The sequence below is a fragment of the Pimephales promelas genome, chromosome 5, assembly GCF_988280905.1.
Source record: "Pimephales promelas chromosome 5, fPimPro1.hap1.1, whole genome shotgun sequence".
Classification (NCBI taxonomy): Eukaryota; Metazoa; Chordata; class Actinopteri; order Cypriniformes; family Leuciscidae; genus Pimephales; species Pimephales promelas.
In genome coordinates, this window is record NC_142773.1 from 21,885,133 (window position 1) to 21,912,206 (window position 27,074).

Here is a 27,074-nt window from a genome sequence, read left to right on the forward strand (position 1 = left end):
TGGTGAGAAGAGTGATACTTGTTTTATTAGGTATCGCCATTTGAGAAAGCCTGAGAGTTACTGCACTCTCTGTTTCTGTTTTCCAAGGTTTTTAGCCACTTAAACATCAAATGATGCCAAAAGTATGAAGATTGCAAGCCATTTGTGTGTGAGAGAGAGAGAGCAAGAGCTTGAGACTGCCACAGTCTCTTCGCTGTTCACAATCTGATGCAAATTTGCACAAACATTTTGTGCTCAATAATCATTTCTTATTATTATCATGTTGAAAATAAGTCCTGCTTAATATTTTTATGGAAACAGAGATTTTTTTTTCAGGATTCTCTGATGAACAACATTTTTTTAGATTCTTGATCAAATGAATATGTCATTGCTCCATAAAATAATCCATTTCTTTACAAAAACATTTTTACCAACCTCAAACTATTTAACGGTACACTGTAAAAAATTTGGAGTAGGATTTACTTGAAAAAAGCTTGCTAAATTTTCTCACTCAGAAAATGCTAGTACATTTACAAAGATTTGCCAAGTAAAAACCTAAACATATTTATCAGTAGCTTTAATTAGAAATCTTTAAGTTAAATTTACTTGGAATATGGAATTAAGTAAACTTTACAAAAAATAAGTAATTTAACTTGGCTAGTAAAAGGTTCCTAGTCAGAAGCTTCTAGCTTGATGTCTGAGTGATGCTATAATTGTTCTATAACAAGCTGGGTCCATGGCCATTTATAGCAGCAGTTAGTACAGACAGATCTTATGTTTTAATGGTTGTGGACTGTGGAGCAAAAGATGAGATGAATCACGCTGAGGCTGTAAACGCCATTCATTTCCTCACAGACTCCAGTCTCGATGGTTAGCGCTTATGCTAATTAAAAATGCAGTATGACAGTGCTTAATGTGATGCCTGAGTTCTTTATTGTATAAGGGGGAATTCCTTTAGTTATCCGTAACTTGGCTAATGGATAACTTGACATGTTGTTTAAAACCTATTCCAGTAGGTTTCTTTCTCAATTATGGTATATTTTGCAATTGCGTTTTACAATTTGCGGTGTCAATCCGTGTAAACAAAGGAACATTATTCAGATATGACTCAGAGGATGCATGCTGTAGCACGCCTCACGTGGTTCTGTCGTAAAAACACATCAGCCGCATCCCCACCTTAAATGTCTCGTAAAAGGTCATGTTTAACATTTGAGTAAGCCATCAAGCCCAGCACAGCTGTAATAAGGGCAAGTGGGGATTATTTTGGGTAGAAGGAAATCACACCTACAAAACCAATTTCAAGTCACACACTCAGCACTAATAAGGCAAGACGAGATTCTTCTAGAAACTTTAAAGGTGAAGTGTGGAATAAGTTTGTTATACACACACACAACTGTTCAAATTTCAATATTTTATTGAAAGTCTCTTTTTCTCATCAAGGCTGCATTTACAGTTTTTTTGGATTGCTTAAGCACGATTTTCAAAACAGGGCCCGTGTTTTCAAAACACTACACACAATTAGCACAACCACACACCCAATTAGCAAAACACTACAGATCCTTTGCATAATTAAACACTCTTGTAAAAACTATACACTTCTGTTTAAAAACCACACTTTGTTCCCACATGAAACACACACGTTTCACATTACTATACTCTGTTTGCACGAGTTACACTCTGCTGTGATAAACCTAAAACACTTTTAGCACTTCTACTTCCCTATGATTAGAGTTGGCTACCATCAACAAAGTACAAATATAATGTAAATTCACCAAACAAGACCAATGTTGCAGACTGAAGAAATTTATTTACAGTATTTCTCAACACGCCCAAAATGTTGACATGGAGATTCATAATACTGTAACAAAATGTCACTTTACGTATTGTACTGTAAGTTTACTGTAAAAAACAAAACAAAACAAAACTAGACATTGTCTCTTCGCCTAGCTGGATCTGGCCAGAGCATTTCATCAACATCGCAGGCAATGTTGTCATTAGCAAGACACCTTGGAAAGAAACGTCTTGAATGACGAATCCATCCTTGCATTGCTGCTACCTCCATCTGGTCACAGGCCTCCTCCATGGCTTGGATGAGGGGTACCTCAGCCTGGAGACGGAGATCATATACCTTCCACCGCCATGCCGAGAAAAACTCTTCTATAGGGTTGAGAAATGGAGAGTATGGTGGAAGATATAGCACGGTGAAATGTTGATGTTGCTGAAACCAGTTCTGAACCAGAGCAGAGCGGTGGAAAGACACATTGTCCCAGACAACAATGTATTGCATATGATCGATTTGATTTGCTGCTGTTATGTTGTGCAATTGGTCCAAGAATGTAAGTATGAGTGCTGTGTTGTAAGGGCCCATATGGGCATGGCGGTGGAGGACCCCATTCTGTGTAATGGCTGCACAGAGTGTTATATTACCCCCACGTTGCCCTGGGACATTGACTATAGCCCTGTGGCCAATGATGTTTCTTCCCCTCCTTCGTGTTCTCGTCAGGTTGAACCCAGCCTCATCTACGTAAATGAACTCATGCTGGATCTCCTCTCCATCCGTTTGTAAAACTCTCTGAAGAACAGTGTCAGGCAAAATTGTGTTCAGTGTAGATCTACAAAGTAGTATACATATTACAGTACAGTAAAAGATTATGAGACAGTATGCAAGATCACAATGCTTAGGTGAATACATACCTCTGCATAATCATGCCGCAGTCGTTTCACCCTTTCGGAATTGCGCTCGAAAGGCACTCGATAAATTTGCTTCATTTGAATATGTTTTTTTTTTTAGGATGCGTGCCAGTGTTGATGTTGAGACCTGATGGATATTGTTGAAACCGACGTGGTTATTGACAATGTTAGCTTTGAGCTGATTGAGGGTTATAGCATTGTTGGCCAAAACCATGTTTACTATCTCCCTCTCTTGCTGTTCTGTGAACATGGGAGGACTTCCCCCTCGTCGTTCCTGACCCTCAATCCTATGTAGAAAAAAAACAGTAAACAATAGTACAGTAATTTCACAGGAAAAGGTAACGGAAGTGCTGATAGTGCATAGAATACAGTACTGTAAGCAGTTGCTGAAACCGTGCAGATGTTTTTGATATGATGATATTTTTACAATACCTATTTTCCAGTCGAAATGTTCTTATCACACTTGCCACTGTGTATCGGCTTAGATTTGGCTGTACTCGCAGTCCAGCCTCCCTCAGCGCCAGGCCGTGGTTGACAACGTGGTCAACCAGTGTTGCGCGGATCTCATCTGTCAGATTCGGTCCTCTTTGAGCACCTTCTTGTCTTCCTCTTCCTCTTCCTCTACCTCCAGCATGGCCTCCATCTCTTCCTCTTCCGTTGATTCCTCCTCTGTTGATTCCTCTTCCTCCCCTTCCTCCTCTTCCTCCTTCTCCTCCTTGTCCTCCTCCTTGTCCTTGTCCTCCTCCTCCTTCTCCTCGTCCTCCTCCACCTCCACCTCCTCCTCGTCCTCGTCCTCCACCTCGTCCTCCACCTCGTCCTCCACCTCGTCTTACTCTTTCTCTGACTCTTTCCATTGTGCTTGAAGACCGATGAACTCACCTGCTAATTTTTGTAGTGCTTATACACCTGATTGGTGTGTCTACAATTAAGCAAACAAGTGTTTGCACACCTGATGACTGTGTTGAATCAATTGGTTGGAAGGTGCGGTAATTTGACAGTCAGTGCTTTGGTATTGCAAGGAAGTGACTTCATAATAGATTTTTGTGTGTAATGTATGTTAAGTGTGTTTAGTGTTTTGCAAATCACTGTGTGTAGAGTTTTGCAACAAGTGTGAGGTTGACAATGTGCTTATAGTTGTGCAAATATGGGCTGATGTTTTGCTTCTTGAGTGTAAGGTTTTGCTAATAGTGTACTACTTTTAATTTTAGTGTGTAAGCAATCCAAAAAACCTGTATTTGATCACAATACAGTAAAACAGTAATACTGTGAAATAAATATGATAACAATTTAAAATGACAGTTTTTTATTTTTTCATAATTTAATTTTTTTTTATTTTTTCCTCCAGTGTTACTTGTCACATATTCCTTCAGAAATAATTCTAATATGCTATTTGGAGCGCAAGAAACATTTATTAGTATTATTAATGTTGAAAATGGTTGTGCTGCTTAATATTTTTTTAGAAACTTTTATGAATGGAAAGTTCAATAGATATAAATATATAATACAAAACATTTGTAACATTATGAATGTCTTTACTGTCATGTTTAAACAATTTAGTGTGTCCATGCTGATTCAAAGTATTGATTTCTTCCCAAAAAATCTCACTGTTGGTAGTGCATATCAGCATTTTTTGTCTTGATTTTTTTATTCAAAATATATAAACACCCCAGGAGATCTGTTTGAGAAGAATATTTTTTTAAGACTTATTTTATGGAATATATCTCAGTATAATCTATTGTATATAAACTTTATTTAACCAAAACAAAAACAAACCGTACAATATATAGTGAAGTTTATTCTTAGAACAAGAAATAAATGCCACAAATGTAAGAAAAAACTATAGATATAGGCTATTCTAAAAAATGTTACAGAGACTTGATGTGTTCCATAAGCACAATCATTATTTTTGTAATGCAGACATTACATGCATTTAGCAAGCTGATTCAAACTAGCCAAAGTTTTTCATGCATATAGAGTTAATCATGCTAAAGACATTGTTGATTTTGATAATGCACTATGCAAGACCTTACCTAAAAAACAATCTAACTGCAATACTTTAAGAGGCTTCTTGGATCATTGCATTTTAGGTGCGGCTTTCAGGAGGTGTGGACTGTGAAATTAGAGCTGGAATCTGGAGTTGTGAGGAACTATGATCCTGACCTCAAACTCCAGAAAACAACTAAAAGCCTCTTAGATTGTGCTGTGGGACAGATGCAAGCCTATGCCTGAGGCACATCTACAGTCCAACATTGTTCCATTGTCCCTGGAGAAATATGAGAATATCCATTTGTGGAAAAGGGCTAGGATTCATCCGAGATCCGTTAGACATGGGTTGGCACTCACAACATATTTTGGATATGCAATGAATAAGTCTGTTGCTCAATTTCCATGTGGTAGAATTTTAGCATCAACATATTTTCATATTGAGTCTATATGCAAACAACTGTTGTAAATCCATATTTGCAGTGAGCTTTATTTTATGTAACTTTTGTAAACCTCTGCTGTCAGCATCGGTCTAATGAAAAGAATCTTTTAATACTAAAATATTGAATGTTATCGATCATATTGCACCGGCAAAAGTAAAGAGAAATATGAGCAAACAGAAGTCACCATGGAGAACCACCATGCCGGTAAATGCCCTTAAAAGAGAATGTAGGAAAGCAGAACGGAAGTGGCGGAAAACTAAACTACATATCCATTATGACATCTATAAACAAAGTCTTGGCAATTTTAATATTGCGCTACGCAAGGCTAGACAGCTCTATATATCGGAAATGATTAACAATAGTATTAATAATACCCGTACCTTATTTATCATGGTTGACAAACTTATGAATCCAATACAGCAAATACCATCAGAGTTTGCATCCACTATGAAATGTAACGAATTTGCATGTTTTTTTAGTGAAAAAATTAAAAATATTAGACGGATTATTAGTATTACACAGTCTAATAATGACTCTGTACCGCCACTACAAGCACCAAGGCAAAACTTGGTTATGTCTCATTTTAATGTAATCAACCAAAAATTTCTAGAAGAAATAGTTAGACATCTTAGATCTTCCACATGCTGTCTAGACATACTGCCTTCAGACTTTTTTAAAACAATTTTTAGCTCTGTAGTAACAGATGTGCTGCAAATAGTTAATAGTTCGTTGCAATCGGGCATTTTTCCAACGTCCTTGAAAACCGCTGCCATTAAGCCAATATTAAAAAAGAGAACAATGGATGCTTCGATTATGAATAACTATAGACCTATTTCTAATCTCTCTTTTATAGCCAAGATTATTGAAAAAGCTGTGTTTACCCAACTAAATGAGTTTGTGACATTAAGTGGTCTTTTAGATACATATCAGTCAGGTTTTCGACCTCAACATAGTACTGAAACAGCACTAATCAAAGTTTTAAATGATATACGGCTGAATACTGACTCTGATAAAATAACAGTTTTGGTTCTATTAGATCTCAGTGCAGCATTTGACACTGTTGATCATAGAATTCTTATAGATAGGCTGGAAAACTGGGTAGGAGTCTCCGGAATAGTCCTTGATTGGTTCAGATCTTACCTGAATGGTCGGAGCTACTTTGTTAAGATCGGAAATTCTGAATCTGATAGGGTGCCCATGACATGCGGAGTGCCTCAGGGATCAGTTCTTGGACCGCTATTATTTAATCTCTATATGTTACCTTTAGGCCAGATTATACAGAATAATGACATTAATTACCATAGTTACGCCGATGACACTCAAATATATATGGCTTTTGATTCAGATGACAATAGTTCAATAGTCACTGCATAGAACAAATAAAAACCTGGATGAATCTAAATTTTTTACAACTAAACCAAGATAAAACCGAGGTTATTGTGTTTGGTAACAAAAATAAAAGAATAAGCATTATTAAAGAATTAGATTCTCGTGCCTTTAAAGTTAGGGATCAAGTGCGTAATCTTGGTGTTATGATAGACTCAGATCTTACATTTAATAGTCATATCAGAGCGGTCACCAAAACAGCATTCTATCATTTGAAAAATATTTCTAGAATTAAAGGATCGGTGCCTCAAAAAGACCTAGAAAGGCTTATCCACGCTTTTATTTCTAGTAGGGTGGACTACTGTAATGGCTTATTAACTGGACTTCCGAAGAAGACTGTAAAACAGCTGCAGCTTGTTCAGAACGCTGCCGCTAGATTATTAACTGGGACCAAGAGAATAGAGCACATCACTCCAGTTCTTAAAACTTTGCATTGGCTCCCAATTAACTATAGAATAGTCTTTAAAGTGATGCTTTTAGTCTATAAAGCACTGAATTGTTTTGGCCCTGAGTACATTTCCGAAATGTTTGAAAAATATTAACCTAACAGGACTCTTAGATCAATACACTCGGGTCAGTTAGTGGAGCACAGAGTTAGAACAAAATATGGAGAAGCTGCGTTTAGCATCTCTGCTGTACACGACTGGAACAAACTACCACAAGATATTAGATGTGCCCCGAATGTATTGATTTTTAAATCTAAGTTGAAAACTTTTCTTTTCTCACAAGCTTATGACTGAGATCTTAAAATTAGCTATACTGTGTAGTTTTAAATTTGTCTATTTATTTTTTTATTAAATCTTTATTATCTTTTTTGTGCATGTTTTGTATCTGGTATTTTTTCATGTTGTTTTTACGTTCTGTAAAGCACATTGAAGTACTTTGATGGAGTGAATTGTGCTATATAAATAAACTTGTTGTTGTTGTTGTTGTTGATACATGTAAATACAACGGCAATTAATCGAATAAGAATGAAATGGCGTTTCACCATAATTGATCATATAGAGAAACCAGAGTATTCATATTTAGTACGATTAAAGAGCTAAAACGTTGGTTAGAGCCTTGACTTGGAAGGTCATATAGTGTACATTGAGGTATTACAAACTTAAAGACCTCTGTAATGAAACACAAAAGAGATGAAACAGCTTTGCTTAACCATTAATACAGCATCACATTTGATTCACAAATTTCTAATGCCGCTGATCAACATGATAAAATCTACACACAATGCATTCTGTCATCTGATTAATAGTTTATACTTTTTTTTAGCAAGTTTAGTTTTTGAATTTTCTGGATTGAAGCAACTTAGGTTTACTTGATTTTTTTTTTTAATTGAAAATCCTGTGAATATCAATGGTCCACCATGGTATCAGAATTTAAGTCTATTGGCCATATATAGCAGCAACTTCAGCAAATTGCATATATTTTGAGCCTCTGAATAAAACTGGATTGTTTTTGTTGCTTGGTTTGAACTCATTATATGAGCTTCCTATATTAGTGCTTTTCAAAGTGTTGAAACTGCACTTGTAAAGATTTCTAATGATTTATTACAAGCAGTTGATGCTGGTCTTCTATCAATACTTATACTTCTTAGTGCAGCATTTGACACCATTTCACATCCCATACATTTGAGCAGGCTGGAATTGGAATTGTTTGGCTTTAAGCTGGTTTCGTTCTTATCTCACAGACTGCACTCAATTCGTACAACTTAGTTTTCGTACAACAGTTTAAATCAAAACCCACTTCTGTTGTAACTGATGTTCCCCAGGGTTCCGTTTTTGGACCTCTTCCGTTCATCCTTTATCTTTTACCTATTGGCAGCATTTTTAGGAAATACGAAATTCATTTTCATTGTTTTATCGACAAAACCCAACTTTACCTGTCTTTGAAACCTTCTTCAAAGTTTCCCTCCTCTGCTCTTGTTGTGAATTTAAAATTTTTTGGTTGAATTTAAAAAAAATGTTTTTTAAGTAATTTTCTAAAATAGAACAGCAGTAAAAGTAATAGATTAGTGTTCTGTTCCTCTGTTGAATCTGGTTAAAAGTTCGGGTGTCATTCTTGACACAACTCTGTCTTTTGAATCTCACATAGCCAATTGAGTTTGTGCATGCTCTTGTAACATCAAGAATCGACTATTGTAATCCTTTGTTTAATGGGCTTCCTTCCAAATCTCTTCACAAATTAAAGTTAGTACAAAATGCTGCAGCTCGAGTCATTACCAAAACTTCCATTTTCCTACACATTTCTCCTGCTTTATGGAAGTTGCATTAGCTCCCAGTTAAATTCTGTGTAAATTTTAAAATTTTGCTTTTAACTTACAAAGCACTTAACAATTTGGTTCTGCCATATTTTCAAGATCTTCTTCATAGACACTCCTTCCCGCACTCTAAGATCTGCTTCTGCACTTACTCTTGTTCTGCCATGCACTCAAACTTCTATGGGGTCACAAGCTTTTGGCTATGCTGCTCCCTGTTTATGAAACTCTCTTCCAGTAGATGTTCCGGTAGTAACAGTTTTAGTCTCCCTGTTTTTAAAACTCTACTTAAAACGTATCTGTTTAGGCAAGCTTTTATGTGATTAACGTTTGTTGCTGTACTAGATAAATTGTTTACGGTCTTTTAAATAAATAATAATAAATGCCCTAATAAATAAAATATATAAATGCCCTTGAGTGCCATGAAAGGCACCTTTACATAAAATGAATTATTATTATATCAAAATGATACTTAATAAAAACATATATGCAAACTTTTTTATAGATTTAATCTAAAAGTTTTCAAAAACTAGATTTTTTCACTATTATTTCATAAGTTAGAAGTTAGACTTAAGTGTTTGCAACTTCTCAATAAAAAATGTCTATTGATTTTCCCATGCCACTTTAAGATTCAGCATCTTGACATTTACAAAAAGAGAACTTACCAGGTGGTGGATGCACTGCCAAAAAACACAATTATCCTAATTACAGGTTGCATGTAGTAAGACTGATTAGTTTTGAGTGTAACCTGAAGTGAACCTGATAAAAATGTCCAGCGCTATGGGTGTCCGAAGGAAAAATATTTCTAGCAGAGTGGAGATCTCTCCCTCCCAATCCAACTCAGATTCATCCCAAGAAAGTCAAATTAAGCTTGGCTGATATTAAAGGAAGCTCAAATATTTGTGTTTTAAAAAATGTCTACCCACTCTCAGCCCTTCCCTGATATTCAAAGAAAAAAGGAGCATTGGACTATGGTTAACAATGTCGGACAATGAAACAAGGGAAACTGAGGGTTTAAATACAAGGGAGAGTAATCAACTAAACAGAAAGAGGAGCGTATAACTACTTGGTTACTCATGTAACCTCAGTTCCCTTTCAGTCGATAACGTCAGACGTAGCGACGATCGACTGAATGGGGATCGTTTCAAAGAGCCAATGTTCTTCGAGTACTATTAAATGAGCCAAATGGAATTGGCGTGCGTGATACGCATCACACACTCCGCCCCCGCGGTGTGGGTATAAATACGGAAGTGGATGCACGCACTAGTTGCCTTTCGCTTCGGAGTCGATCGAATTGATGTTTCTGAAGAGTGCTGTTGTTTACAATGAGCGAGTGTGTCGGTGTTCTTCAGGAAAACTCTCCCAGTGCTGGTTTTCGACAGCACGAGTGCAGCGGTGATCGTGAGCGGTGATCGTGTTTTAACAGCAACATATTTCTAATGGTTTGTATTTGTTAACGGCTGATTAGAGGGCAGAAAAGTGAGTGCTTCACTGTTTCAGTTCACTGTTCAGTGTTGCCGAAGTCATTCCCCTGTGTGCTCCGGAACTGGTGATGGGTCCTATTTCCTGAAGGAGTAACACGGGTGCGTTTGCGTCTTTTTCAAGATGTCATTCCACCTGTGCATTTCTGGATGCCATCTTTCCCTTTTCCTCTGACAGTCACAATTGTTGCATCACATGTTTGAGCTATATATTTATGTGTATATAAATGTGTATACATATATATTTATATGTTACTGTCGTGGTGTTGAGATTGAGACTTGCCTTCGTTCGCGAAGCGTGAGTCCCTATTACCATGTCCCAACCCTGGGAGCCATGTGGGATGGGTGATCGGAGGATAGTGATGGATGTCTCGACCGGTAACCATTCCCTGTGGGCTCCTCACTCCATCACACTGCAGCCGATAGAATTCCTGTTGGGCATGCTAGTCTCTCTGTAATGGGGGTTCCCCCTGAGGATAAGATGTCGAAAGCAGCATCGGAGGGTGAGCTGGCCTCTGGAGATGACGACTCTGCTGTGTTATCTCCCTCTAGAAGATCAAGTCCGTGATTAGACCTTTTGTTTCTTTGGGTCAATCTGCTCCTAGAATGATTTATCACACTCACATGTTGGGCAGAAATGCTCCTGAAACTCACATGATTTCATCAAACTCAGGTGTTGAGCAGAAATGCTGCTGTAGCTCAGTGAAATTCATCACACTCAGGTGTTGAGGAGAAATGTTCCTGAAGCTCAGTGATCTTCACAGGAGTGGAGCAGGTCTTGATAGTTTCCCCTTTTTGACCTAACCAGACCTTGCTCCCCTTGACAGCCTTCCTGACTTCCCCTAAACACATTTTCAGGGGCGAGGCGCGATGGTACCTGCATTCTGACCCCTGGAGATCCCGGGCTGGACCTACACGGGACACAGAGGTTCAGGTGGCTATCACAGGAACATGTGGTAGTTACCATCACTTCTGCGAGCACCCCCTAAGGAAAGAGGTAGTGTGCATATGCATTAGAAGTGGAACCTATTCATAGAGTGAGACTTCTCTTTGTGAGGAGATCCTGAAAGCTTTTGATAATTTTAGTGCTCTCCTTCCTGCAAGTTGGGTGGAGTAGGCTGTCCCTCCACCCTCAAAATGATGTTGCCACTGTTTCGGCGCACATCATGATGCAGACGCATGGAAAGCACGTCCTGATCGTCAGGTCCTGAGGGAGCTAATAAAAATGTAACGTTGCGCTACTCTTTATCCTCTTGGGCCTTATCTCTGGTACAACTGCACTGCAGAGACCGCCCCTGAGCCACTGCAGGCTTTTGAAAAATTCTGTGTATACAGTTCTCCTGTTCGCATGGTCTCCAATAGAGGGTAGGGACTTGCTCACTTTTGGTCAATGAATTGTGCCTGGAGTTCACGCTGGCTACTTTTACGAGCTGAGACCCCGGCCTGGATTGTGTCCAAGGTTCCTACCTCTCCCGCAATAGGATCAGGTGGTGAGCCTGCAAGTGCTGCTCAGGAGGAGGTAGACTCAGCCCTGGCTTTCTCTGTCCGTCCGCTTCATAGTTTTTTGAGGTGTACAAGACCTCAGGCCAGCTCTTATCTGTTAGAAAGGGGGTGGTGAAGGCGCAGTGGATAAGACACATGCCTTTGTTGTGAGAGACCCGGGTTTGAATCCACTGTGAGACACCAATGTGTCCCTGAGCAAGACACTTAACCCCTAGTTGCTCCAGAGGTGTGCGATCTCTGACATATATAGCAATTGTAAGTCACTTTGGATAAAAGTGTCAGCTAAATGAAAGAATGTAAATGTAAATGTAGATTCAGCAGAGAGGGAAAGCTGTTTCCAAGCGAAGTTGGCCCACTGATCGTTCAGTGAAAAATTCAGAGATGTTCAAGTCCTCTTAGGTGTTGAGCTCCTCTATAATGAGTGTTGTGCTCCATCTAGGCATTGACCGAGTGCTTTGCTGACAGATTTCTAGAGTTCGGGGCTGGTCGACACCTAGTTTGAACCGCTGCCTCTGTGGGCTCCCTTCTCCTGAAGCTAGTTTCACCATGAGCCCAGTTCAAGTGTCGGCTTGCTGCGTCATTCCCCTCCTATGGACTGAATATGTTTGCCTTCTTCTCCAGTTGAGTTCCCTTAATCCAAACCCTGTTTAGTTCCTCCATACTCCCCCAACATCAGACGTGCAGGATGTCTGATGTTAGGCCTACAACTTGTAAGCAAGTGTAGAACTTGTGTTAGGCTTGGTTCATATGTTACGATCCCTACGTTGATCCCAAACACGTTCTCTTCCACGATACGGCTCCCTATGGTGAGCCCGTGTCTTCCCTCGGCAGAGTCTCTCTGCCGTCACTGTCCGGTGAGTCTCCCCTCTGTCATAGGCTGGAGCCACCCCAGTGAAATTCCATATGTCGTACTGCCCGGTCATCTGCCCAGTTCATACTGTATGTGTATTCTCCACGTTACCTCCCGCCTTGGATGTGGCTTCCACAGCATCCCTTCCTTCCAATGTACAGGGAACACTTTCCCAGTGGTCCTTTAGGAACAGCAGTGACTTCCCTGGCCTAAGCCCTGTCCTTCCTTTGCTTGACCAGAGGCCAGATGCAGGCACGCCCTCGTGTAGTCTGTAAAAACCACTTTCCTTCTAGAAATTGTCCCCATCGTCACAGCTTCTTGGTACGAGTCTTGAGCCCGCCAGGGAATCAGGGACCTTAAAAAAATATGATTCACCATGATGTGCTGGCTGCCTGACAACCATGCAAGGGTTGGCACACAACATTTCAGCCAGTGCTGCAGCGGGCTCATGCGCAGTAATTCCATGCGGAGTACTGGCGATGCTGCTGCCATGAGACCTACCAGTTTCTGAAATTTCATCAGGGGCGCGTGCTCTGAACGAGGCTGCAAGCGCTCGCACTGTGCTCTGGTGTGAGCCGCGCTTTCATCGTCACCAAGTCTAGAACTATGCCCAGAAAGATCGCACCCTGGCTGGGGGACAGTTTGCTCTTTGAATCCTTGATTGTGAAACCCCAGGCATTTTAAATGGCTGAAAATCAAATCCCTGTCAGCTAGTAGCTTGACTCTTGACTGCGGCAGCCTTTGAGATAATTCAGCACGCTCACTCCTCTCTGTCTCATAGGAGAGAGTGCTGCATCCACACACTTCGTGAATGTGCAGGTTGCCAAAGACAGACCGAATGGCAGAACTGTATATTGATAGGCCTGTCCCTCGAAGGCGAATCTCAAGAATGGCCTGTGAAGAGGGTTTATTGAAATGTGAATGTAAGCATCTTTCAGATCTATTATAACATACCAATCCCCCGGACAAATTTGTGCGAAGATATGTTTGATAGTTACAATTTTGAAGGGCCGTCTCATGAGAGCCTAGTTCAAATGCCTCAAATCTAGTATGGGTGTGAGGCCGCCGTCTCTTTTCTGAATTAGAAAATAACGAATGTGAAAACCCGCCTGTTTTAGCGCAGGGGGGACTAATTCTATCAAACTTTTTTCTAATTATTTCTGCACTTCGGTGCGAAACACGTGACCCACGTCGCTTCTGACTGAGGTCTCGATAACCTCCTGAAACTTTGGGGATCTGAGAGCGAATTGGAGCGAGTAGCCTCGCTACTAGTGTTTATGACACATCGGGGATGGCTTGCAAGGCTATAACCCATGTGGCTAGGGACTGACACACTGAAAAAAAAAACATACTCTTTTTGTACTTTATTTGGTTCGCAGTGAAAACGGTTTGTTTGTAAAGACGCGGTCACTGTTGCGGGCCTGTTTACAATAATAAAATCCCCAGCCGCCTGAACTGAACAGGGAGCTGCAGGGAAGTCTTTTGTCTCAGATGGGCTGCCTAACACGGGGACCTAATACCCTTACATTGTGATTTGTGCACATACTGAGTATTTGACTGACTACACAGGCTTTTTCCTGGGGAAAGTCAGTGTAACAACTGGGAGGGGGCCGCCTATTGAAGGGGGACCGTGAACCTGTGTGTTGTTGTGATTGTGAAACATACTCTTTTTTTACTTTCCGTGGGTCGCCCGTGACAACAGCTTTTGTTTTTAGAGGCGTGCACACAATGAATCAAATTTCATCGTAAGCCACCTGTTCATAAAACAAGGTCAATACCCGGTATACGTATACAGGGTTCTAAATACAAAGAGAACACACCATCAGGGTAGCATACATGACACTAAAATAATGCAATTAACTAAATAACTAAATTAAACACAAAACACATTCATTACTGATAACAAAATAAGATTTGTTTTTAATAAGACTTACATATATATACATATGTAAATATGTATATATACTCTTTTAAATTGAACAAGGACTTCTGGAAATGTCCTTTTACTGTTTGTTTAGGATTTTTTTTAAACCATAAATTATATGGTAATTATATTTTTCTTACTAAAACCAAAGATTTTACAGTATTTTACTTTAAAATTACATATAATATGATTTTTTGGAAACAATTACAAACATCTTTTTTCAGTATAAAACTGCCATGTTCAACCGTGTTAAAAATGCTGAACTTCTCTGAGAGTGCAGGAAACGTTTGCCACTTTGCCACAACTGTGCAAAATTTGTTTGTTTTGTGTGATCTTTTCTCTCTCCTCATTCCACTCTCCTGCTCTTGCTCCCTCTCTGTCTCTGTTTTCCTTTTCTCTTCTATGATTTCCCATGAGCCCGAGAAACAGACTCGAAGTGACAGTGTGTTGCAGACTCCTCAACTGCCACAGCAGGGATTACCTGGGGATATGGATGCATACAACATTTTAAAATATTTGTTTTATTCAAGGCTATTAGTCTCCTTAAATTGTCAGGGTGTTTACACAATTATATTTCTCATTACATGTTGTATGTGGTAAACACACATGATATGATGTTCTTACTTAAAAGTTATTAAAGAGATAGTAAATTTGTTTAATGGCACATTTTGTTGGAAAGGGGTTATACAGTGAAAGCAAAGGGCACAAGAACTGACTGCTATTATGTATTTTAATAAAGTATTCGTTATAATTTTTTAAGTATAATTTTGTTGGAATCACACATCATATTGCCATCTGCACGTCTTCTCCCACGCACAGATTAGATTATGGTATATCTGTAATTTTTTATACTGGATGTACCATTTTGGGTTTTTTTTTTCAGCTATTTTTTTTTCAATTTATTTAATTCATTTTTTTGTCTTTATATATGAAAATACACTGTTTCCAATCATCCCCCCCCCCCCCCCCACACACACACATACACACTGAATAGCTCAGTGAAGCACAGTGGGAATTGAGTGGCAGAAAGGGTGTGAAGGGGGAGCAGAGATCCAGCTGTTTCTAAAGCAGGTAAAGCCACATTAAAGCGCTGACGGAGTGTGTGAAGAGCTCTGTTGATGAATTATTCATGAACGCTGCACGAAGGACAAGATTCTCACTCATGAAGCAGCGTCACGGCCCCTCTCTGACAATTTGTCCTCCACACTCCCATTTACAGGTGCAGTACAGCAGTGGTTCAATCTTTATTATGGCTTAGGAGTGCATAGCAATAACAGCCTGTTGCACCACAAGTATCCACATCCATCCTGCTCGCAATAAACTTCAGCCGTTTCCGATGAAGAATTTCTACAATTAACAATGCTGATTAGTTTGGCGATTGTTCATAATTTATGACCATAATAAGCCAGGAATATGGCCTATGTGGCTTTCAATATTCCTAGTTCTCTGTATGTATATATATATATATATATATATATATATATAAATACTGTATATACACTCACACCTAAAGGATTATTAGGAACACCATACTAATACTGTGTTTGACCCCCTTTCACCTTCAGAACAAATCTCAATTTCTATGTGGCATTGATTCAACAAGGTGCTGAAAGCATTCTTTAGAAATGTTGGCCCATATTGATAGAATAATTTTCCGAAGGAGAAATTAGAAGACATCCTGTCATAGTTTTTTGGTACACAACGGCTAGCGTAGATGCAACACACATTTGAAAAAGTGAGGCGCTGGAGAGCACAAATTGTTTGAATGGAAAATACAATTTCACTGCTAGATGGGAGTAAATCTTACACAGTTACACAGAGTCCCTTTAACAAGTATCCCACTGTAAAAGTATACAGTTGGTATATTGTTGGCTTAACTTAAAAAATATAGTAACCTGGTTGCCTTAAAATTTTAAGTTCATTGAAATGGAAAAATTTAGTTAAAACAATGAAGGAGACTGATTTAAGGTGATATAATTTAAGTTGATAGAAGATATAATTTAAGTTGATTTGACAAAAGAAAAAAAATGTTGTGATTACAAATCATGAAATTATTTTTTTTTACAGTGTGAACATACATTTTTAATGTTCCAATGAGCAAAGAAGGCAAAAACTGGCAATGTTTTTAATCTCTTCCATTACAACACTGACTTTTTTTTACTCTTCTTCATGAGAGAAAAAGAGTTTAAGAGCGAGACATGGAGAGAAAGCAAGGGATCCCGATGATCCGTGCATCTCACAGAAGGTTTAATACCATTGTGATCCCTTGACTTTAGAAGTAAAATCAATCCCTGCTGCTTCTGCACTTATCAATGTTCTTTTCAACGTAGCAATTGAAAAAGAAATCCAATACTCTTTCTTTAATTGAGCTATTAATACCCAGCTGGATATCTCGATGGCAGTGACTACACCCATTAAGTTGTATTAGATGGCTGAGGTCATTCTCATTTTAGTGCAATACCACCTCTGCATCCAATCAAGGGCCGAAGAAATGTGTTCCATCACAATGTCTTTTCATTGTTACTCTCTTTTTGTCTTTCTTACGGTCTTTTTTTTCCCAATGATCATCCAGTCACCTCAGCTTTTGCCGAGAAAACTGGTGACATTTCCCTCCATTGTAACCCTTTATCCCTCAGACATAATATTTCAATTTCAGTAAAATGTCGTTAATCAGATTAGCAGTAAATGTCAGGAGTTTCGTGGGATGCTCGGCCACTTTACATTTTCATGAAAAGATCTTCCATGTCATTTTTGTTGCCTCTTTCCTCCTGGAGATTTGGGATATTGCCTGGATATTACAATATTTGTTCTCTTTTCCTTCTTTCGCTTTAACTTTCTCTTACTTACAGAACCCCCTGCCCCCTCCTTCCCCTACCCACTTGCATATCTCTTGGTTTATTAATTTTAATACCTGTGCCTTTTTTTGTTCTTAATAAAGGTTGAAGTAAGCACAGGATGAATGGCACATCTCAACTCCATTCCCTGAAGCATGAAATTGCTTTTAGTCTTTCAGTCCATTTCCGAGTTCATAAAACCGATTTCTCTCGGTTGTTCATCCAGCATTTAGTGTTTTTTGGAATGACTCATGGGTGTGGCCAGATTTGGCAGACAATGTCATGCACTGAGTCTTCTATTGGTTTGAAATCAACTGTTTATTGGCAGTAGAGTATAGAACAACTTATACAATAAAAATGTGATGGTAAATCATGGCACAATGGACTAGCCTGATTGTCTTTGTATAGCTCTATCCATCCATCCATCCATCCATACATCCATCCATTCATCCTTTTATTCCTGTAATGGCAAAGCTGCATTCATTACTCCAGACTTCAGGGTCTCATGATCCCTCAGAAATAATTCTCAAGAAAATGTTGTAAACAGATCGGAACAGTAGAGAAGAGAATGGTCAGGCTGGCGGGGGTCAGAGTCCAGGGCAAACAAATCTAAATCGTGAGGTGAGAATCAATGTCAGACAAGCAGGATAGTCAGGCGAGGACCAAGCAGAACCAACAGGGGCATCCCAACTCACGATCAGAAACAGGCAGGTGTTCATAGCAGAAAGCAGCCCAGAGAGGCAAACGGTAGCCCAGGAAAATCCAAACTCCAGCACCAGTAACAGTCCAAATGGTCAGCAAAGATAGAGCAGTATGAGACCACTGAATTCTGGAGAGGAACAGGGAACCACAACACAACTGGGCAGATAAAAAAATATGTGAGATCAAAACAAAACCAAATAAAATGACAAAAATAGACTAGAAAAAAAGTGATGGTGACCAGCAAGAAGCACAAAACACACTGGCAGAAAACAAAGGGAAACGAAGGATAGATATAGTGGAGAAATCAAGACAAAAAAAAAAAGACAAAAACAAATGTGCTTTCCCCCCCAAAACCAGTCCTGCAGCTGATTTTAAAGATTGTATTGGTCATATATCAATCACTGTACTGATTGCCTACACCAAAAACACTGATCCCTAAACCTACCTTAACCAATGAAATTAGAGTCAGGGCGGGATTTCCGCTAAACTGGTTTAGGGAAAAAAATCACGCCAAACAAACACCAAAGGAGGACGAAAACAGAAGGAAGAACAAACCTATTTGAACAGTAGTGTTTTTCAAGTATTAGCCAATTAATGGATTCCATTAATTCTACCTGTAAAAAGATTGAAATGTTACCCACACCTTTTGCATGAATTGATTTTAATTAATATAATTATTTCACAAATGTTTAATTTGACCATTTATAGCTGATTTAATTAATGTGATTTAAGTTAATTCTACTAACATCGGCTGACCATGAAGTTTAGGTTTCTAAAAGAGATGATTTGTTTTTGTCCCTGGTCAATATTGTCAATGTTGTGGCTTTTAGCTTTTAAATACAGAGGCAACCAAAAGTGGGACATGCCATCAGTTGGTCGACAAAAACATGTTCGTCCGGTCAATATGTGGCTAGTTGAAATGAAGGTCAAGGTTACTGAAATGTTTTTCCCTGACTGCGTTTGGCCTGACCGAAATCACATTCCCTTCAGCACGAACGGGTGGAATGAAGCAGTCTCTCGTGCATCATCAAACGCCTCCTCACGCACATGGATTTCAGACAAACTCTGCGGTTTTAACAGGTGTGCAGGGACGCACACACTCTCTGTCCCTCACACACACACACTCTATCTCACACACACACATAATAAGACAGGAGCCAGAAGATTCTCTTCACCCCTAAAAATGTGTTGCCAGTATGGCATATGGCCTCTGTGTGCAGAAAACAGGTTCCCCTCACTTTGCGCAGAAAATCTAGACTCATTCACCCCAACCCAACACCCCCCCCCCCCATCATGTCATTTTTCATCTTCTGAAGATGAACAAAGGCTATTAGCTGTTTTTTGAAGCTCAGTTCAAATTAATTGGTGCTCTCAATTCACTTCAAATACTCTTGTATCAACGTCAGAAGCAATCGTTCTTAAACCGATGGGTGAACATTTGATCCTACTCAGACTGCTGAAATCACTCGCTACTGTTGCATCGCAAACAACGAACACAACCATAGCCGCTATCCCTTTGATGTGTCTGCATTTGAAAGCAGAAGCTTTTGAGCTAGACATAGGACCGGCGTGAATGTGTAAGTGCGTATATGTGTTCTAGCGTAGCCTGACTACGAGTGATAAAACTGCCTTTAAAAGGCCTGGTGTCGGCTTGCCTTTCTTTTATCCAATTACAGTTCTGATTACCATCCAAGATGGAGCCTTTCTTGCATGTGTGGGGTCTCTGCATAAATGTAAAGGATATAAAGTGCTCAGAGACATTACACATGCGCTCTTGTATGAAAATGTAAGCCTGCAGAGCAACCCTCCCCCTCAAAATAACTATGATATCATGTGTTTGACAGATTGTGCAGGACATAATAACCGCCTATTAGCTCACGCCGCAGATGAAGCATCCTTCCGAATAGAACAAGTTTCTTACACATAGCCTAATAGCATGCTTCTAATATTAACAACAAAAAAGATCCATATTTTTTTTTTAGCAATACAAAGTTCTGTCATGAAACTCTAAGTGGTGCAGGCTGATGCTCCTTAACTCAATCTGCTTGCAATTACATCATTCTCTATAGGGCACAGCTGATTGGCTCCTGCTGTGTAAATAGCCAATGAGCTTCCTGCTCAACTTTCAAATACTTGGTCATGATTTGCAGCACACTTTCAGGAAATCACCTCCTTTCCCAGCTCCACCTGTATCTGCTACAGGTAATTCATGTATGCTATATTGTACAACAACAGCATGTACTTGCTTACAGCAGTCTTGTACTGTATTTATTGGCAGTAGCATATCCTATACTTGCTCAGCAGCATTGCAGATTTATTCCCAAGACCAAATATATTAATATTGTCATATCCATTACCATGCCAAACTCTGAAATGCCCTTAAACACTCTCCTGCATTCCTTCATAGAGTCAAACTCTATGCGTTTCAAAGTGGCTGTATGTTTACTGCAAGATTGTAGTTGCCTAGGAGAACTCATGTCTCTGTAAGTTAATGCTGACAGTGTTGTTATTATATTCATTTTTTTAAAAAAATAATATCTGTAAGAGAGATAGAGAATGAGAAACAGAAAAAGAAAATTGGAGAGTGATTACTATATCACAGTAGGAATGGCATCATCTCTGTCTATTCCACCATCTTGCTCAGAAACCTTTTTTTCATTACCTTGATTTCCTGATCGTGTGTCGAATTCATTAGACCGGCCAAGCTTTTCTGACAGCTGACGGATGTCTTACAAATGAGATCAGCTGAAGGCACATGAAATAGCACAGACAGACTTGAACAGAAGTTCAATGTGAATGACAGCGTACACCATTTTTATCATTAAAACATGATTCATCACACAATGGCTACCTTTTGTCTTTTGATGTTGTTTTATTGGAAAAACAAAGGTGAGCAAATAAGAATAATATGCAGAAGAAAATAAAATATTAACACCAAATACTGATTAGAGTCTCATGAGAGGGTTATTCGTTTTAAAAATAGTATTTCTATAGAGGGAATGCATTGACGTCACTTTCCCGCCGCAACAACCCCCCTCAGCCTGACTGAGTGGCAAAAGATGTGCTGCGTTACTGGATTTAATTGGGGAAACTGCGAAAATTTGTCTAAAACGAACAATTTTATCAATTTAAACTAAATGTTTAGTTTAACATTTATCTTGCACTTAATTTGTGTTGTGTTTGTTTTTCGCGGCATTCACGCTGAAAACAAATACAGCCGCTCAGTCTTTTTGCCACTCACTGTGAGTAACTGCAGGCACTCCGGCCGATGGTGATGTCATGCGCATACCCTCTATTATTTTTTTATTTTTTTCTTGTGTGTGAAGCATTTTTAATAAAAAAAAAAAAAAAAAAAAAACTACTACAGTGTGTAATTGCAATGCCTTTAGCACCACCAAACAAAAATGTGAAAGACCATTCTGGGGTCATTAAGTAATTGATTGCGATTCATAGCTGTGTATTGAGACAAAACAAGTTTTTTGTTTCATTGTACTGTAGTAAATGTTTTATAATTGACAAAAATTGGCTCATACAGAGCTCTGCACATGACATGCAAACAAGAATATGTATACCGTTGCCACAAATTAACAAATTTATTGCCATAGCTTACTAATTCGTCAGCACGTTTTTACTAATTTGTTCCCTTCTTTTAAGTAAATTGCGTGCATGATATAATAATTAGTTCCCTCTTTGTAATAAATCATCAAATGTATCACAAATACCACAATATATGTGTTTTTTGTCCACATGTCATGCGCTGGGCTAAGGCTCAAAACCATCCATGCGCAAAAATGGGCAGCTGAGGCCCTGCCATTGAATGTGAATGCTAATGGGTCGATTTCTTCAGGTGTTATAGACCTCCTTAGTCACAACGATCAAACAGAGTGTTGTTTTGAAAGTACCACAGAGACACAGTGTTTGTTTACTCTCTTGGGGAATTCAACCTATGAATAGCTTACTTATAGTTTGCCTCTGCACATTAAACTGGAGTAAGAGAACTTTTTTTTTTTTTCCTCTGGAAAAGGGTTTTGCTTTAATAAATTCCTTGTAGCTAGCTACATTAAATTATGCCCAGGCAAACATGCTGGTTTAGAAAGCTGCTTGACTGAAGAAAGTTTTAAAAAGTCCAACTGAATGGGTGAACGAGAGCACTAGAGAATCTAAAGAAAGAAACTCTCTACAGCATGAGAAATCTGGCATTTTTGTCATTTAGCTATACCTCAAATTATATTGTGTTTGATAAAATGCTGTAGCTAGTGTAAATTATGGGGTGTTCATTTGTAGAATACGGTAACAGACTAAGGGAAATTTTATAAATAAAATTGTATGTGCGCTAAATACACAATTAAACAATATTTTCATACTTTTTGCATAATTTGACAAAATTGCAGCTTGATTGGAAATGGCACACAATACAATATTCTGTTAAGCAATATTGACTTTGGATATTTGGTTTCACTTTATTTTAAGGTGACTTACAGTCACATTGTACTAACTGAAATAAGTACTGAGTGATATTAATAAATTGCATGTATGGAGTTATGGTTAGGGTTTGGTGTTGGGTTAGTTACTTGTAATTATGCATAATTTACTGTTATTACTATATGTGTAACTACATCACCTTAAAATAAAGTGTTACCGATTTTTTTTTCTTTCTTTTCACACATCACTCGTGTTTCTGTTGTCACCTTGGTAATCAAGTACAATAACATGGAAAAAATCTTATTGATTGTTGTGATGGAAATGATTCCACAACTGTAACATCATCACAATATAAGTAAATTGATATGTAAGGATTGTTTTTAACACAATACATATTTATCTAGTTAGTTATTCATAGACATTCCCCAAGATTGTAAATCCAATGTTCGTTTGAATGCGCCACATTGACACAATGTTTGTGCAGTAATGATAACAAGGAGGTCTATAATACCTGGAGAAAGCTATCCATTAGCAGTCCCATTCATCTCAATTATAGTATCAATAGTTCCGGAGGCTTTTTAGAGAAGTTTTTTTTTTTTTTTTTTTAAATATATATATATATATATATATATATATATATATATATATATATATATATATATATTGGAATAGCACAGTCCAGATTTTGTCTCTTTAATAAGTTAGCACTTCCTACTCAGACCAAAAAGTTACTCGCTGCTTCAGGCACTCCACTCAATACTAATTGGCCACCCATATAAAGTGGCCATGTGGCCAGATTTCAGGGAACGTTCTAATGAGTAAAGGTTAAATACATGCCCACTACTTTTCTGGATTGTGAAAGCATTTATTTACATGTCTTTTGCTGTGGTGTGACTGATTCAGAGCAGGTCTGTGATCAGTAATTTCCACTAGGTGTCATGGTGTTGGGCAATTAAAAGCACTCTGTTCATATGAAAATGTGACAAAGAGGTTTATGTAACCCTCTTAACTCACCCGAGCTGAGAGCTTTTTAATGTGTACTTTAGGAAGCTGTAATGCAAGTCTGTTACTAGTAAGTTTAAAGGAGATGATAAAAGGGATACTTTGTCAAGGTGGCAGAACTCTCTAATTCTGAATGCATGAGTCTTTTACAACTAATGAATGCCTTTTAAACCATTTTAAATGGTTAAACTGTAATGAACATTTTGTCATCTTTCCTTCTCTTTAAGTTATCAATATAGCTTTTTTTCAAACATGAATTAAGAATGGATTATATTATGCTATTATGCTATTTCTAAAAAAAATAAAGCAATACTTTATCTTTGTGGGCAGTGGCGGCTGGTGAAAAATATTTCAGGGGGGGCTGAATAACAGGGGGGTCTGGGGTTCCCCCCCCCCCCCCCCAGAAAATTTTGAATTTAGTAGATGTGATTTCCTGCATTCTGGTGCATTTTAGGCCTTAGGCCATGCCCTTACCTATACCAATAAAATAACTTAAACCAGTCAATAACAATGGTCAAATAATACAATAATAATAATAACAGTTTGACAGTTAATGATAATGAACAAGTTGCATGTTTATTATGCTCTGTGTGCTGACAGAAAAAGTGCAAATGCATAATATTGATAAATTATAATATAGGTAATACAAAAAATAATAGGTAATACAACAATCTAGTTTAATCAATCCCCAGCTGTAGACTACATATTTTTGACAAATTGACAATTGGATAATGGATAACAATGTGCTGATACTAGAGAAAGAGAGAGAGAAAAGGCTCTGAAAGAGAGGATGGGACAACATTCTTGAGGGTAACACCCAAGTATGAGAAGAAAGTTGATTTTAACTAGTATGAAACACAGTAATCTAGCTCAGAACTTAAAAACATCAAAAAACAAAGCAAACACAAAGGTATTAATATTCCTATAACTATTTTAATATCAAACATGTGTGAAACAGTGTTTATGTGTGTGTGAGTGACAGAGACAGACAGGTCAATTCCCACGACTAACTTTACATTATTTCCACTCGACGTCACTGGCGCCGCCATTCTGCTCTCATCTGAGGTAAAAAAATGTCCCGTGGTGCGCGTGCACGGTGCACTCCCCTAATCTGATACTGTGGGCGATATTTTCAGCGCCCCTAATCCATAAAATTTGACGACGCTGATTGGCGAAATATAAACTTTTTTGCATAGCAACCGGGGAACCATTGGCTTAAATTCCAGCACTGTGGGGCTGAGCGAACTGGCGCCCTGAGAAGACAGCCTATTGGCTATACTACTACACCAACATGATAAAAGTAACGAAAGTGAATGCAAATATCATTCTGGTGAGTTCAAAACACTTTTCAAAGTAAAACCATTATTAGCATATAATTAACACAGATTATTTTTCAAAATGATAAATTATAATATATATTAAAAAAACAGACAGACAGGTCGGAGGGAGGGCGGCGCCCCAGCGCCCTCTATGGGCGAGCCGCCCCTGTTTGTGGGTACTTTTATTTTGGTTATTGTCAGTTCTGGAACTCCACAGCACCATCCATTAATTATGTTAAAGTCACATTGTAACAGAAAAAGCGAGATAGAAGGGAATGTCAAGCAGAGAGTTCTCTCCATTGGTTGTTAATTGAATGGAGGCAAATTGAATTGCATGCTAAGTGCAAGTTGGCAGTCAATTGTAAGAAAAGGATGGGATTTTATCATACTAAATGATTGGAGAATCTTGCATACATCAACAGAGAGAAGTCTAGAATTTCACTATTCATTTTTGAGAAAAAAAATTACAAGGTCAACATTTTTTCTTTTTTAATGAAATGCATGGATGAATCGTTCACAATAATGACAAAATAAAGTGAACATGAAGGACAGAATTTTCATCTTCGCCTCAATTAACCATTAAAAGGAGATTAATGGACTATGTGCACGTTAGCATATGCTAGTTCCGGCTGCGAAATCGATATGGGGTGTCTAGTTTCCGGTAGCCTGATGGACGACGTAGAGGATGTATGTTTCTCCAGATGTCTTGAACATTTGCCGAATATTACAGTCGATTATGTTCATCGACTGGCTAATGATTTTCCTCCAGCTCCCCAGAGCAAGAGAGAAGGGGTTTAAATATTACATTTCTCAGTATTTGCATCATTTTGAAGGGAACGTTAAGTCACAACAACATCCATGCTCAGACTGATCTCATGAAATTGCGTATGTATGACACGTATCACGTATTTTTGGCATGCTATCAACACGCATAATCTCTTTTCAGCGTGTTTATGAATACCGTTGACTTAACGTTATTATTGTTACTATATTATAGATATATATATACACAGTGTATATATATATATATATATATATATATATATATAGCATATGACCTACCTCAACCCCAACCTACCCATCACTCCTACCATCCTAGGAAAAAATAAATATCGCTCCCCAGATGTAGATCTACATTTTGTTTTGTTTCGCTCGGACATTTGACGGCGTGTACATACGCGGTACACGTGGAATCACTCGGACATTAATGATGCCATGCTACGTGCTCAAGCTATGCGATTTGGTAACTGTTATATCTCTCTATACATTATAAAATGCGAAATCATGCGTTAGAAAGTGCATTTTCCAGAACAGTTTGTGTTGGCCATTGTTTTGTTTATGATGTTCAGAGGCTATGTTGTTGACAACCACTGTCTATATAGAATGTCATATAGATCAGTGTTGACAACCACTATACATGTCATACAGGGAGTAAAGGTATCCGACGTTGGTTCGTTCGTTATCAAGTTAGGCTGTTTAACACATATTAGGCTGTTCACACATATTTCTAAACAGGTCTCCCTTGCAAAATAGGTTCTCCTGGTTAAAGGGTATAATATAATAAATAATTAGTACCCTAAAAACTTCCTTCTAGTTGTCATGGATACGCAACGCTCCACTCTGTAAAGCGACTGCTTGGGTGCGGTGACAAAATGTGAAATATCGTTTACTTTTCACAATGCAGCAGCGCCTGGCTCCACCCAAATATGAGTGAAAACTGTGTTGGTTGACTTGACAATAAACAAACGAACATAGTTTTAGACAAATATATTTAGATAGCTAAGCTTTAGATAGCCGGTCCACTGATCTAGGATGTAAACAACGGCAACCGGAACCGAAGTACCCAACATCCGCCCTCAAGGCGGAAGTTAGCATTTTTCTCGTGCACAGAGTCAATTTAATTAAAAACAAGAATTATTCCCAACAGGATAAAATACTGTGGTTTTTTAACCAAATACTGTGGTTAACAAATACACTTTTTTTCTGCAGCTATACAGCAAATCTAGTAACACTAACTCCTTAATGCCCCTTAAGATAAACAAATCCAAGTGTTGTGTGTTTAAGTATAAGCTCTGGGTAGTCTGAGCTTCAGAATGTGTGCGGTTTACTCTCACAGGGATGAGGTGATATATGTGAGTCTGACAGCCTGTGGCTCAGACTGAACTAGGCCCTGCAACCCAGCTTTGATTCACGATTGAAACGTAAATAAAAGCCACTGGCTATTATTTAGAGAGAAGATGTTTTTGAAGAAAGCCTCGCCCTGGGACATGATGGAGGGAGGGAGGGAGGGAGGGAAGTAGA

At 38.5% G+C, this 27,074-nt stretch overlaps 1 pseudogene across 1 annotated transcript; it reads right to left on the bottom strand.

Annotated features, from left to right (window-relative positions):
- Positions 1 to 1,838: 1,838 nt before the first annotated feature.
- Positions 1,839 to 12,643, bottom strand: LOC148981429 (uncharacterized; annotated as a pseudogene). The gene is made up of 7 exons (XR_016168612.1): positions 12,484 to 12,643; positions 11,685 to 11,814; positions 11,095 to 11,128; positions 3,266 to 3,487; positions 3,168 to 3,183; positions 2,674 to 3,123; positions 1,839 to 2,551 (listed from the first exon to the last, which is right to left on the bottom strand). The product of XR_016168612.1 is annotated as an uncharacterized LOC148981429 (transcript).
- Between the last annotated feature and the right edge of the window lie 14,431 nt (positions 12,644 to 27,074).